The sequence below is a fragment of the Chionomys nivalis genome, chromosome 6 (genome assembly GCF_950005125.1).
Source record: "Chionomys nivalis chromosome 6, mChiNiv1.1, whole genome shotgun sequence".
In the NCBI taxonomy this organism is placed as follows: domain Eukaryota; kingdom Metazoa; phylum Chordata; class Mammalia; order Rodentia; family Cricetidae; genus Chionomys; species Chionomys nivalis.
The window spans coordinates 91170305-91184852 of record NC_080091.1 but is presented as its reverse complement, the minus strand read 5'-3'; the positions used below and the strand labels follow the sequence as shown (position 1 = coordinate 91184852).

The 14548-nt window shown below is 40.8% G+C and overlaps 1 protein-coding gene across 4 annotated transcripts in view; it reads right to left on the bottom strand.

Moving 5' to 3' along the window:
* The window catches only part of Mapk10 (mitogen-activated protein kinase 10), a 272339-nt gene extending 264714 nt beyond the window's left edge, over positions 1-7625 (bottom strand). For 3 of the 4 annotated variants that reach the window (XM_057771356.1, XM_057771353.1, XM_057771355.1), the window contains exons 1-2: positions 7193-7625; positions 1699-1812 (exon numbers count right to left, since the gene is read on the bottom strand). The gene's annotated coding sequence lies outside the window, so the exon portion shown is untranslated. The remainder of the gene's footprint in view (positions 1-1698; positions 1813-7192) is intronic. The other variant, XM_057771354.1, reaches the window with a different exon arrangement.
* Positions 7626-14548: the final 6923 nt, after the last annotated feature.

The following is a 14548-nucleotide window of genomic DNA, read 5'->3' as shown; positions in this document are numbered from 1 at the left end:
AAGGAAAAGCAGATGATCTGGAGCATGTGGTGCATACTGGGAGTCTATGAACTATGATATATAATTATCTTTACCTTCCCCTTATTTAATATATTCTTGAATGGGTAAAACATCCACATCTTTACAATAAGCCAACTGTGTCACTCTCCTAGTGAAGATCTCCAAATCTCTTCATTTTACTGTAGAATTCAAATGCCTTGACTTTGTCTAAGAGATTCCTCATGTGTCTCCTGTACCCCTCTATCCCAGTGCTGAACGAGAGTGCTCCCGAGCAATCGCTCTCCCAGCCGATGGGGTTCCCACTGTGTGTTAATTGTGCCTTTCCTCTCTCTGGCTAATCTCTTGGTGTTCACTAAAATGTCCCTTGTGTGAAGTCTTCTTGGTTAATTTTTACCATATCTGTGAGATTCTTCTCTTTGGAATATCTTTGCTTCCCCGTGTCTACCTACTGGATTACACGTCACTAGTCCACCATCTTTAGGGTGTCCTGCTGATAGCACTTCACATAGGGCACATATTCCTTTAAGATAGAGAAGCTCATCTAGGATATCTACATAACAGATTGCCATTAAGAGTTAGCTTAGTAGATAAGTGTTTAGCCTGTGGTTAGTGTATATCGTCTACTCCCTGGGAATAACATAGGACAACATATAGAGTCAACCATACAAAGCTTTTATTGCTGTAACTCATAAATGGTTGGTTACTGGCTATTATATGTGATTCTGTCTCCATACCAAACACAGAACACATTTTTATAAAGCACACTATAGTGGGGACCCCTGGATCTGCATCTTTAGGGTAATGGTTGCAGGTTGTAAAAACCGTAATATGAATCACTATAGAACTCATTTCCTCAGATTTCTGGAGCTATAAGCACCACATTTAGCCACAGGACAGCCTTGCTAGTAAGAAGCCATCAGGCAAATGAAAGTGAGATATTGATCACCAGCACCAACAGCTTCCTTTTGGAGTCTTAGAGGCACCGCCATTGCATGCTGTGTCTCACAGATCTTATTTGACAGACTAGAACTTGTTCGTCTCAACTGTAGTTTTTAACCGCTGACGTTGGTGGCTGTCAAACATCAAGATTTGACTTGAAAAGACATTCTGTTTGGGTGTGCTGATATTCTTATAAAGTAATACATTTCCAAATTATTCTAAGTAGGTAGAGCAACTAGGTGTATCTTCAACATTGTTTTTCATGAGTGTGTGTGTGTGTATGTGTGTGTGTGTGGTGTGCATGTGGTGTATGTGCATTTATGTGTGTGTGTGTGCATGTGTGCAGTTCTGAAAAGAATGAAGCATTATAATTTACCTCAGAACTAATTTTTCCACTGAAGGAGTTGAATCAGTATAGAAACATGCTGTAAACTAACAACACCACTTAAAATAATGTTACCTAGCTGTTGCTCTAGAACATGGTGTTGTTAACTGGAGCCAGCCTATGTAGACGGGGATGACTTGTGGAGACGGAATGATGGGATATCTTTTTTTAAAAAAACCCAGAATTATAAGTGGTATTGGAATGACCACACCATCAACTAAGGTGCATGCTCTTTCCTACTGATTTTTACCCAGGTTGACACCATTCAGAGAATAGTTTCTCCAGATCCATATATGAGACAATGCGTGATAGGTAAGCTGTCCACATTGACTGTCAATGTTCTACTAAGGAATACTTGTAGAGTTTCCACTCACCACTGCTTGTGTGGTTTCTCATCGAAAGGAAAGCAGTCTAATTCAACAGCGTCTTGCATGAGTTGCCATAACCAAGATCTGAGATGGTCCTGCCGGTGGTGTTCTCACACTAGCCTAAAATCAGGGCAAAATGATGCATCAATTTGATTTTAAGATTTCACATTTAATTTCACTTGCACTGTTAAAACCAAAATAACAACATCAAATACAATAAAGCAACTTTCCCATGTGGCAAGGATCAGGGAGATGACATCAGACATATGAGGCAAAAACTTCTGTTAGAATTTGTTGCAAATAAAGGAACTTTGGTATCCTTCATAGCAAAACAGCTAGATGTTTTTAAAATCTGAGCAAAAAAATTAATAATGATTTGAATGAGCAGGATCCTTGCTTTTCTAGCTGTAGACTTAGTTCTGAGATCCATCAGTGCAGCTTCCACTGGAACACAATCTTCTTTTACAGTAGAGTACACCAGAACAATGGCTACCCAGTTACCAACAGAAAGTAGAGGGCCGGACCTCAAACTAAGTTGATGTTGGTCTGAAGGCAAACGAGGCTGCCGTCATCATCAGATTTTACCCAGACCCACTCTTTCCCTTATTGCTATATTAGTTTAGAGCAGAGTCTCAAGGCCTATGCCAGTTTTCAGTTTTCTACCTATTGCCAAACCATGAGCTTAATTTCCATCTTGTCAAGTCTGGAAATAATCCTCCTTTCTAGTCAGGTAAGAGTCTTATCCCAACCAGGGTCTTCCAGCAATTTCTAGGAATACCTTTCCCGCCACTATACACTCATTGACTTCCAACGTCCCAGGGTGTCTCGTGTGCCGCATGTCACCATTTTAGAGTGCAGTATCTTCCTCACTGGTCCTACTGCACTGACCATCAAACTATCCCACTCTCACTACTGAACTCAACTCCCCACACGAGCATCGACTCCAACGGCTGAAACATGTTATCACCTCACTCTCTTCTACCACAGCAAGCTCTCATCCGATAGAAACTTACTGTGTGCCTGCTGTGTTCCTACTGTGTGCTAGGCTGAGCAAGACAGACCTGAAGGCAACGTCTCCTCCCACAGACAGGGAATACGCATAGCCAAATAAGTAGACCTGGGTGTAGACTGAGGTTTCTTTCTGTAACATGAGGGCTTGCTTGTTGGGGTTTCTGTCCTGCCCAACTCCCACAGCCGGTATAGCCCCAAAGAAATCACACAAAGGTCTATATTAATGATAAACTGATTGGCCCATTAGCTCAGGCTTCTTATTAACTCTTTTAACTTATATTAGCCCATTATTCTAGTATATGTTAGCCACATGGCTCAGAACGTTTTTCGGCAGGGCAAGTAATATCTTCCTTCTTCCATGTCTGAGCAAGACTGGGGGAGGAACGGGCTTCCTCCTTCCCAGAATTCACCTGTTTTCATTGACCCGCCTCTACTTCCTGTCTGGTTGTCCCGCCTATACTTCCTGCCTGGCTACTGGCCAATCAGCATTTATTTAAAATATCATTGACAGAATACAGAATTGTCCCACACCACCTGAGGACCTCCCTTTATACTCTGGGGTTTCAGGTCCTATTTCTGTATAGAATGACACCCATGACTCCAAGGTCCCACACTCAGAAAGCATCTGGTGCATCCAGGAAGGCCACTAGCCACAAACCAGGACTCGGTTTAATTTCTGTGAGGAAAACCCACTGACATGGATTTTGAGTGTCTCTAAGTCTCAGTTGCTTATGTTTTATCTCGTTCCTGATGTTAAAGAAGGAGGGGTGGGGTGAGGAATCAGTAGAATCCTGTCTCTCACTGTGCAGGCTGCTGGGCAATGCTGGGTGCCCTGCGCCATGACTGCACCTTCACTCTGCACAGCCCTCGGGTGTCTGAGCAGCTGCAACTGGAATACTTCTGCAGGAGAAGCCTCCCGCCATTTATCTTTCTATGCAACACTTGGGTTTCCATTCCAACCAGCACTGATCTCTTAAGTCTATGGGTCTTGTAGCTTGTAGACACTGAGGATATGAACTGCGAGAAAAGCCAGAGTAGCTTGCTGGGTGTCCAAAATGTCATTTAAACTACAAAACCCTTTACTGAAAATAGGAGTGTTTGGAGCCAGCTTTCTAGCATAGAGGTTTCGTTCATGGGTTTTGCAGTGTTACCCAGTATCTCTACTCATTTTTACCAAGATTCTCTACTTGTTTTGTTTTCTTTTAGTTTGTTTTTGTTTTTGTTTGACAGAGTTTCTCTATAGTTTTGGGGCCTGTCCTGGAACTAGCTCTTGTAGATCAGACTGGCCATGAACTCACAGAGATCCACCTGCCTCTGCCTCCTTAGTGCTGGGATTAAAGGCATGCATGTGCCACCACCACCTGGCTAAGATTCTGTATTTCTTAAAACAACAAATTTTTTCTACATTAAACATAGGGGAAACAATGATCATCAAGACATGTAGATTCTTTAGGTTTCCTTTCTTCACCTTAATTTGTTCATGGGGTTGAAATATACTCAAAACAAGAGAAAATTCTGCTCAGAATACTGAAACTGCAGTGTGAAAACATTGAGGAAACACAGGCTTTCACATATGTCTGAACATGTATGTCTATCTGAACATGTATGTCTGAACCTGTATGTATAAACATGTATGTATAAACATGTATGTCTGAAAACACAGACTCCGTTCTAAAAGACAATTCTCTTCAAGAAATATGCAGCAAGCCATCTTATCAGAATTAGCTGCACAGTGTCTCCACTCAGGATTATGTAATGCAATAAATAATCTCAATATGCTAAAGAAGCCAATGGATTCTGTTCCTCGTGACTGAGAAAGCTTCTCTCCTGGGAGTCTGAGGGCCCACCTCCCCCACGCCTCCTCCATGCTCTGAGGAAGATGCCATAACAGAAGCATGTGTGGCGGGAGGCAAGCCTGCAGCTAATAGAGCACAGCATTCCTTTCTTGGTACCGGACCCTTCTGCGTCTCTCCATGCAAGACTGCCACAATGCCAAGTGGAAGCTTCCAAAAGACTCTGGAAGGAAGCAGGAGGAACAAGGATGAGATCCTCTATGTGGAGATGTGTTTGCTCCTTGTGCCGCCCATTTTTCCAATGAGCAATCAAAGATCTGTTTGACTTACTCACAATTCCACTCCACATCCATCCTCTAGCTACAAATATGACCAGAGGTCAGCTCTAGAACAAGGAGAAAAAAATGCCTGATCCTGAGTCTAACAAACAAGGAAACCTCAATTGGTCTTTATCTTTTATCATCAGGATGGAAAACTATGTAGCTAAGTTTATATTCAAAGAGATAGATCCAGTTACATGAGGATGCAATATAACTTTCAGTATATGTATGTGCCTTTGAATACTTAAATTAGGCAAACATCGTTTGCTTTCTGATATTCCTTTAGCATACAGTGAAAGAGTTTTGTCACAAATTTAAAATAACTGCATTTTATAGCACTCATGATCAACTCTCCTCTTAACCTTGCAACATCTCCACCACGCACTAGAAACCGTAGTACTAGCTGCAGTTGCGCCAGACAGTCACAGTGAGAATACAGTCAGTCCCTGTGGGAGCTGTTCAGAATAACCCCCATCCCGCATGCAAACACACACCTCCCCCAGCAGATGCTGTTTTTTAGGGGGACAACAAGCAGGAAGCTGGAGGCAGCTGAATTTGCCACTCCCCAGGTACTTTTGGCTTCCCTGTCACCTGGAATCTCTCTCATTACAACTGCAAAGATTTTGCAAAAACCAGAGCCCCACAAATGAAAGCTACTAAGGACAGAGGGGAAGGAGAGGCCAGTAAGGAAGCTGGAAACTCAGACTTGAGGTCATTCCACCTTTCTCATCTGCTTTTCCAGTCCCATTGTAGGGGAGAGACAATCCTTTTTGGTGTTTGTAGACAAACGAGCTAATCCAATACTTTGTGTCAATATTGAGGGTAAGATTAAGGTTTTTAAAAAGAAAAAGAAAAAGAAAAAAACGCATACCAGAAGCAGCAAGACTGCTCCATCAAACTACCTAGCCCTAAAACCCAATGGTTACAAAGTGGAGTTGGAAGCTCGTGAATTCATTCATGAGCATGGCTGGCTGTACTAAAACATACATGCTCACTGAGGACGGATGTCTACTGAAGCCTCTCGGAGAGAACTGGCCATTACTGCAATCATTTTAAATATGTTGATCAGCATTCTGTAAGACCTTGCAGGCTTGACAATCATAGCACTGGGAGAGAGGGAAAAACTGCACAGGTAACGTCTGGCGCATCGACCACCCGCCTCCCTTCCCTGCCAACTGTGGCCTGTCCCATATGACTTAGCCTGTGTTCGTGAAAGTTATCGCCAGTGCTGTTGCAGAGACACATTGCTCTGCAGCAGAAACAGACCGTGTAAACAACCTTGTGGCTGCCTCAGATACTCCTGCCCTAGGAGTAGCTGCTCCTTTCTGTGGCCAGATTGCAATGCCCTTGGAAGTTGTCTGCATAAGGCAGTCAAAGCAGCATCTTGGCTCTATATTTAAATGTTGGAGGGAAAAAGAAAATGATGTATATAATACATAGATATAATTTTCTTGAAATATCCAAAACCCAAGTTACTGGAAGGCTTTCCGATAAACCACACTTATTCTGCTGAAGGAGCAAATACTTAAATTCTGATGACTATATCACCAAGCTCTTTTCCAATGACAGCAATTTATTTTTTCTTCTGAAAATGCACTGACATTTCTAGGGGACACAGTATCTCTGCACAGAATACCTGGGAACCTTGCCATAGAAAAATGCTGCCTACTGTGACTGGGAGATCACTTTCTTAAAGGGACCTTTACCTATGTGGACGCGGTGCCAATGTTTGCTCTTTTCCCTAATCAAGTCCCTGTACTGCATTCCTATCTGCAGCCCAGATTTAGTTGGGGATCTTTCTATAAGAAGAACATCATCTTTTGTGTGTGTGTGTGTGTGTGTGTGTGTGCAACATCATTAGTTCATTATATATGTGTGTGTATATATACATAAATATAAACTGTATGATATATTTCAGAATATTTAAAGTTAAACCTGTCTATAAACAAAATTTATGTCTATTAATGACATTTTTAAATCTTATGAGACCTATAGTAGTTCACAACTGAGATTCACACTTCTAAACAAGCCTCTCCTTCTATCTATCTATCTATCTATCTATCTATCTATCTATCTATCTATCTCTATCTCTCTCCCCCTCCAAGTGTGCATTTCCCTTACTCTGCTTTGCGGATCACAATCGTCATGGTCTGTCCTACCTTCTAGCTCTCTTCACTCCTCGGTCTGAGGAGAGGCTGGCCAGAGTGAAATGCCAGGGTCCTCTTACCTCACAGACAGTATATTTTGTTAAACTGGCTCTCCAACCCCATGGCTTCCTACTTTCGCATCCTCTCTCCCATCCCACAAGAGCGATGACAGATATCACCCACCCTCCCAAAACAGGATAGAACCCAAAATGAGCAAGAAGTCACCTACCATTCCGTGCCTGGGAACCAGGATCCTGGTCGGGATGCGTGCCCCAGAAATCCTCCCTACTGGGTTTTCAGTAGCCACATTCCAAGCTGGAATGAGGAGGAGGGTCTTTGGAGGTGTGGAGATTGTTTAAAAATAATAATAGACAGGTGATTTCCAAGAAGAACCAATCTTTAGCTCACTCAAACCCCTAAGAATTGAGGAGTGCGGAAGAGAAAGAAAATTTGTAAAAATAAAAATAGAAAAGCAAAAAGGTAAGAATTTAGTATATGAAGCACCACCCACCCCCATAAAAATAAAAAGAGACGGAAGGATTAAAGAGAAGAGTGGCTTGCTGAATCACCCTCTCTCACTGCCTGGAAACCATTGTGCAGCGGGAGGCTGCCTGTACCATTGTGGAACCTACCAGAGGAGACGGACAGAGGGCTTGGGGAATGGGGTTGCTATGGCAACTGAAAGGAGCACACATGACGTCAAAGCCCAGAGAGGTCTAGGGAGGGGTAGGAGGAGGGAAGAGAAAAGGAAAAAGTCTATCTGTGGCTACAGCTACCTCGTTTTCTGGCGAAATGAGAAGAAACAGGACCGTGGCAACTGAGATCTGCGAATTCAGCGCTGGGGCGGGGAGGGCAGGGAGGAGAGCGGCGGGGCGGGGGGAGCTCATCACAAATCCAAGGAGCCCCTCCTCTATGTGACTCCAGCTTGGCACAGCACCGAGGACAGATCGAAAAGCCATTGGGAAGGCAGTCACCCTCGCTTTTCAACTACCTCAGCTCTTTGCGAACAGCGAAGAAAGAGACTTGCCATCTCGTTGAATGTCAAAACAAACAAGAGATGCTCATAACCTCAGAAGAAAAGCAAGGAGTGGAGCTGCGCCCGGATCACAGAGGTCATATGTCCAACACTATTTCTTCTCTGTCTCCCTATTTCATAAAAATCCTGCATAAATATCCACTAAAGCCAACTCACTAAACTGACGTTTATATCACAATTTAAAGTAGAAAATATTGGTAATTTGTGTTAAGAAATTAGGGTATGGAGTACATTTCTTCTGGTTTGAGAAAACTCTATAGAAAACTAATATGAATTTCACTTACTATATGTTTTAAGCTAGTTTTCTGACTTTGCTGTAGGATATTTTCAAATTATGAAAACTATATATAAGCATCATCTATGTAGGACAGCTTGATGGAATGAGAGCGTCAGACTACTTTCACTATTAAAATGTTTACCACAACAATTGTCCCCTTATGTCTGCACAAAAGTTCTCCTCTTTGGGCTTCTCAAGCCACACAATCAAACTCAATTCTATCTTCTGGAATACCGTCATGGTGGGTTTCCATCTGCTGAACCAAGTCGTGCTAAAGTTTATGCTTCTACACTGTGCTTTGGAACTGGCGCACTGGCACAAACAAGGGGCTCTGCCATAGGCTAACGGAAAAGATCTAACACGGCAGGTGTAGAGCCGGCAGTGGCGGCAGATGCTGCAAGCATCACGAAACCCCAAGGAACCACATTGGGTTTGTGGTTTCTGGGTTACTGCTTCGCCTGATAAACTGGTTCTGGTTTTCACTCTCATCCCCCCGACAAGTTCTTAGTTGCTTCTTTGATCTAAATTCAAGTAAGAATCAGTAGTTGACTGCTAATTTTTATGCTCCACTTGGGTCTACTTATAAATTATGGCTGCCTCATATGAAAATATGGATGGCTAGCCAAACAACTTTTTAATAGACAGCAACTGATATGTTGACTTTTAAATTATTGGTCTGTATGTTCTTTTTCTATTTCTCCATCCCCCCACACACACACACTTTTCTGTGCTAGGAATTGAATATCAAAGCCCTACACATGCTAAGCACTCTGCCATCATTCAGCATCCCAAAGTTGTTCTTTAAGTTTGATGGCAAAAATCAATCCCCAATAATTCAATATCGATAAGGAGAAACTGAACTTCAGTTTTTACCTTGCACTGTAAACAAATATTAAGTCAAGAGAAGTTAAACACCAAGACATGAGTGATAAACATCTCTAAAGCTAGTAAAATAATGTGTATCTCTTAAAGGAAAAAATAGTTTTGGATTTTGAAGTAGGGTAAGATTTCTTTGGGCAAATAAATGTACTCAGTTTGAAAAAAAAGAAAATAGAAACACACTTCATCAACATTAAAAGCTTTTACTTACCCAAAGTCATAAGGTAGAAAGCAAACTAGGAGAAAATATTCTTGACATATATGTGAAAATATATTTGATACATACAAATTCCTGGTTGTGTAAACATTATCTATTCATCAATGAATACAAACAAGCAATGGTGGTGTCCAATGAGTAAGACTTGGGCAGACATTTGACAGGAGATTTATAAATATGAAAACGCACTCAACAAATCTAAATCATCAAAAAATTCTAATTAAAGCCACAAAGAAACTCCATCTCATGCCTACAAAAAAAAACAGCTAAAATTAAAAGCACTGATAACACCCAGTACTGGCAGGGCTGTGAGAAACCAGAGCTCTCAACTGCTGGTTAGAATAGAAAGGGATTAAACTTCTTTGGGAAGCAGATTGGAAGATTTTATCATGATAAACACACACCTACAGTGTGACTCAACAATTCCATTTCTAGGTATTCATGCAAAGGAATAGAAACATATGGCCACAAAATGCTATACATAAATGCTATACCAGTTTTATTCTCAATAAGTAAAAACTAGAAGCAACTGAAAGTGTGTCCACAGAACAGATAAGCAAACTATTGCTTATGCATGTAGCAGAATTTTTCAAAAGAATGGCAGCCCTGGATATATTGAAAACAATCATTTCATTTATTGAGTTTCCAGGAGTAATATAGATGCCAACCAGATTTGGAGAAGAATATATTGTTTAACTCTTTAATTCTCAACCTGTATATTTCAATTGTGTTTACATTATTATCATAGTGTTTAAATTATATTCTATATACCATGAGAAATAATTTCCTAAAATTTGAGTATGAAATGAATATAAGCTTTTTTTAGTCAATGCATAAATAGTTCCCATTCTTTATTGGAATAGTCCAAGGTTTGTTCAACATTCTTGATTTTAGTGTATTCCTCACTTTCACATCTCAGTCCAACAAAACAAGTTTCAGGACCTCCTATACACCAAATGAACACGGGATAAGAAGCGTGGTAAAAGAAGGGAAACGTCATTTTAGAGATTATATTTTTGAGATTTTATTTGCCATGCAGTGTATCCTTTTGACTGAGAAGGGGTAAACTTTTTAAAATGCTTTTGAATGAAGCTGCGTTTAAAGAAGGTCTGATTTGGGACCTTTCAGTGCTTTCATTTTCTTAATAAAGAATTTTAAGAGACTAATTTAATGCATGTTCTCATTTTTAAAAGGCAGACTTTATGTACCATCCTTCATTTCCAGTCTGTGTGTAGTGGCAAGAGTGTGGTCATACTACTAAGGGCTTTGAGGATAAACTGCTAGAACATGCAACGATATGGATGACTCTCAAAACATGTTCTGGCTGAATCATCTTATTCAAGAGACTTAAGGACAGACTTACGACTGCTATAGGTAGGTAGGAATCAGAGCGATCACTGCACCAGGGAGGCAGACAGTGGGCTGTCCAGACTGAGAGCGGAGTGTACACACTGACGAAACCGGCCTGTATCGTGATAGAGATGTCAGCTATCATATGTGTCCATCGATTTGTCGGGGCTAATTGAGATGTAACTCTTTAAATGTATGCATCTAAATTACATTTAATTTAGTGCAAATTAAATTCTAATATCACAGGAAATTTTTAAGTTAATTTCCAAGAAGAAAATTGCTAAATGACCGATAAGTTGGAGTTCTAAAAGTTACAAATTAAGTGCTTTGTCCTAAGTCATGATTGATTGATTGATTGATTGATTATTTATTTATTTATTTATTTATTTATTTTTGGAGACCCAAGCACATCCAGTGTAGAAGGACATGAAGTCCCTGTGCTCACAGATAAGCACTAGAGAAACCAGGGTTCTTAAATACACATAGGCTTTTATCTTCAGTGAAGAAATTGACGCCTGGTCACCTGGAAGGCCAGAGTGGTTGTTTTTAATAATGTGGTGATTTTTACTGTTCCATGGAGCCAGGCCCCAGAGTCCTGGGCATTGTTTCTCACTCAATAGCACCATCCTTGTGCTTATCACAAAGCCTTCCTCTCTAGGCCCTTATCCTGAGAACCGCTTCTCAGTCAGTAGAAGGATTCTGTGGTAAAGGTCACAGGTGTTTTGCTAAAGAGATGTGTCTTGCAAAGGAATTTCAAAGTAGCCATGTCTAAAGCTTTGTTGTAATCATTGTTACAGGGGAAGATTTTCCAAAGTTTTACTGTGTTTAAAAGAAATAAACTGCTTGGCAACAGACTCCAGAGGTTTGAAGCAGCCTAAGTAATGCTGAACCAGGTTTCCTTCTTACCTCACTCAGATCCTGTCCCTGCCTGCTGTGATACTGCAGGGATCCCCATAACCTAGCAAGGGATACGGCCCAGATTAGTGTCCCTGAGATCCTAAGTAATCTGGTGTCCACCAGAGAGAAGGGCAATGGCTGAGGGAAGTTTGCACAGCACACAGATGAACATGCAGACATGTGAGAAACAGGGTTTTCGGGTTGGAGTGAAACCTTGGTGGGGTAAAGTGCTTGCTGTACAGAGTTCAGTCCCCAATGCCCACACAAAGTTAGCCAGAATGGCTAGTACCAGGTGGAGAAGCAGTGTCCCTGAGGCTTGTTGGCCAGTCAGTCAAGCCAAGTCATGGAGCCCCAGGAACAGGGAAAAGACTCTGTCTCAAAAATTAAGGTGGAGTGTTTAAGAAAGATACCTGATATTAGTCCTTGGCTTTCACATGCAAGTGCACACAATTGTGTATGCATGCCTGAACACATGTACAGAGAGAGAGAGAGAGAGATATTTTCAGAGAAGACCAATAACAAGCGAACCACTGATTTCCTCTGAGACTCTGAGAGACACTCATGGATTGTCAGGTCTCAGACACTGAAGAATGTGGGCTAAGCTAAGATTTGGCTTTCCAAGCAGAACATGGCAAGGAGCTCAGGGGCAGGGGACATAAAAGAATTGAGTATACAGAGTCCTAGTGAGGGTCCAGTTTCTCAAGCTGAGTCTCAAGTTCACTACTTAGACGAGGAATGAAACCACCCAGCACCCCAAGTCTCCTGTCAACTGTCCCAGAGTCAAAAGAGTCACGAATCTCCACTTGGTACATGTTTTCCAGGCTTCATAGCAAAAGCTTTAAGACTCCTCATCCCAGAAGAAGCCACTTGTCCCAGACACAAACAAACTGAAAGTCACTAGCTCTTCTGAGAGCTGTATCACTAAATAGCTCTATTTTCATGATAGTAACGTCACCTAACACCGTGCTAGCAGTAAAATCAGTGTGCTATGAATCAGGTTGGTGGCAGGAGAGTGTAAAGAGTTTGGGAAAAACAAGACCAATTATGAATTTTGAGTCGGCAAATCTGACAGATCATTCCATGGATGGGGATCATAGAGAATCGAATCGACACACCTTCTTGTACTATGTGCCCTTTCCCAGACTGGAGTGAAGCCATCCTGACAGAATCAGTCACATGTCTCCCACAATGCTGCTGAGTATGACCTTCCTCAGGTGTCCTCTACCTAGCAAGTATTCATCCTCAGTAAAATAATTATTTCATAACTGAATTCTCAGAAATGCTATGCCCAATGCTTTTCTTTTGGAAGCCATATTTCACAGTAGTAAATTAAAGGCAATAATAAACCCTGAGATTAAAAAAAGGTCATTTAAGAATCTCTCAACTTTTTAATTAATGTCTTTTAATTTTTAATTAATATTTTCATAGTTTTAAATTAATATTTTTCATATTTTATTAGGAGAGGAGTCACAGGGCCTGTGAATTGCCATAGTTGTAACTATTCTCTGAATTATGAGTTTAAATGCTAATAGTTCCAAGAATAAGAAAACTTGGTGACCTTTCAATTATAAGAGGAGGATTCTGCACTCACGTTTGAGAGCAGATTTAGGCTTACAGGGCGGAGGTGAAGCAACATACAGAGAATTCTGGGGACTCTACTTCTCCCCATACTTTCTCCTATCACTAATTTTTTGTATGTATATTAGAATTGATGAGCCAGTGGTAGTAACACATCATTATCAGAATCCATTCTTTGCACTGAGCAGTACTATGGGTTTTGAAAAATATATAGTATTGTGGTGTACTCATTTTTAATTTTTGTCCAAAAGAGCTCGTTTTACATTCTGACAACAGTGTTCACATAAAGAGAAAGCAGACAGCATTAGTCTCCTGGAAGTTCTTCCTGCTGAAATGTACTGATGCTAGAATTCAACAGCAGAAAATGTGCCTTGAGCCGATTTTTATTAAGTTTATAGAAGCATTGATTTTTTTTTTTTTTTAGTTGTGGCTCATAGAACCAAGAAAATTATGTCTGTTTGTGGTTAAACATACTCTGGTTCTGAATGCAGAGTCTCTCCCACAACAAAGGCCAGCATCCATCAGTTTCCAGCATCATGGGAGCCTTTTATTAAGTACAGATTTAGTTCACAGCAGACAATGGTGGGAAAACCTATTTCAAAATAAGATCAAAGAAGCTTAAGCCTCTTCAGGTAACATCAGCTTGAAAATCTAATTTTAAATTTGTTTGTCATTTGAACAACAATGCTAATAGAAAATTGCCTCGCCTGAGATCCCAGCAGACAGTGCATTGTGAGATAAAGGAGTTATTATTCTTGACAGACATCCTCGGATTCATCCACGTCCACCCACGCCCAGCTAAGCTTTGCTGCAGCCCGGAAGCATGACAGCAGCAAGAGGATACCGTGGATTACTTTGAGTTCTGTCTAGAAATGCAATTTCTTACTGTTCTGTAACAGCTCCTATCTGCATTAAACAGTGATTCTCACCTCTGCTTGACTTGCCATTACAGTGCTCAAAAGGCAAGCTCACTAAGGCAGGTCAAGAAGCAAAAAAAAAAAAAAAAAAAAGTGAACCAAAAGCTATGCAACCAATCTTACTAAGTGAAATTTCCCAACAGTGAAGAGCCTATTTTAACAATCATGGTGAAAAAAATTGTAATCACTTGAGTGGTAAACAATAACAAAAATACAAATAACTCCTGGTGACAGCATCAGAAAGAATAAAAGCCTTGAAGTGTTTAATCTGATGTCCTTAAACCAAATACTTTCCATCCAGCATTAGATAGCGCACATATAGCTCATGCCAAGTCTCAATTCCAAAGGATTTTCCAAATCAATAGCATCAAGAAAATCTGTCAAGCATTTGTTACAATATTGTGTGCAAGAGGGAGATAAGAAAATATAAATGT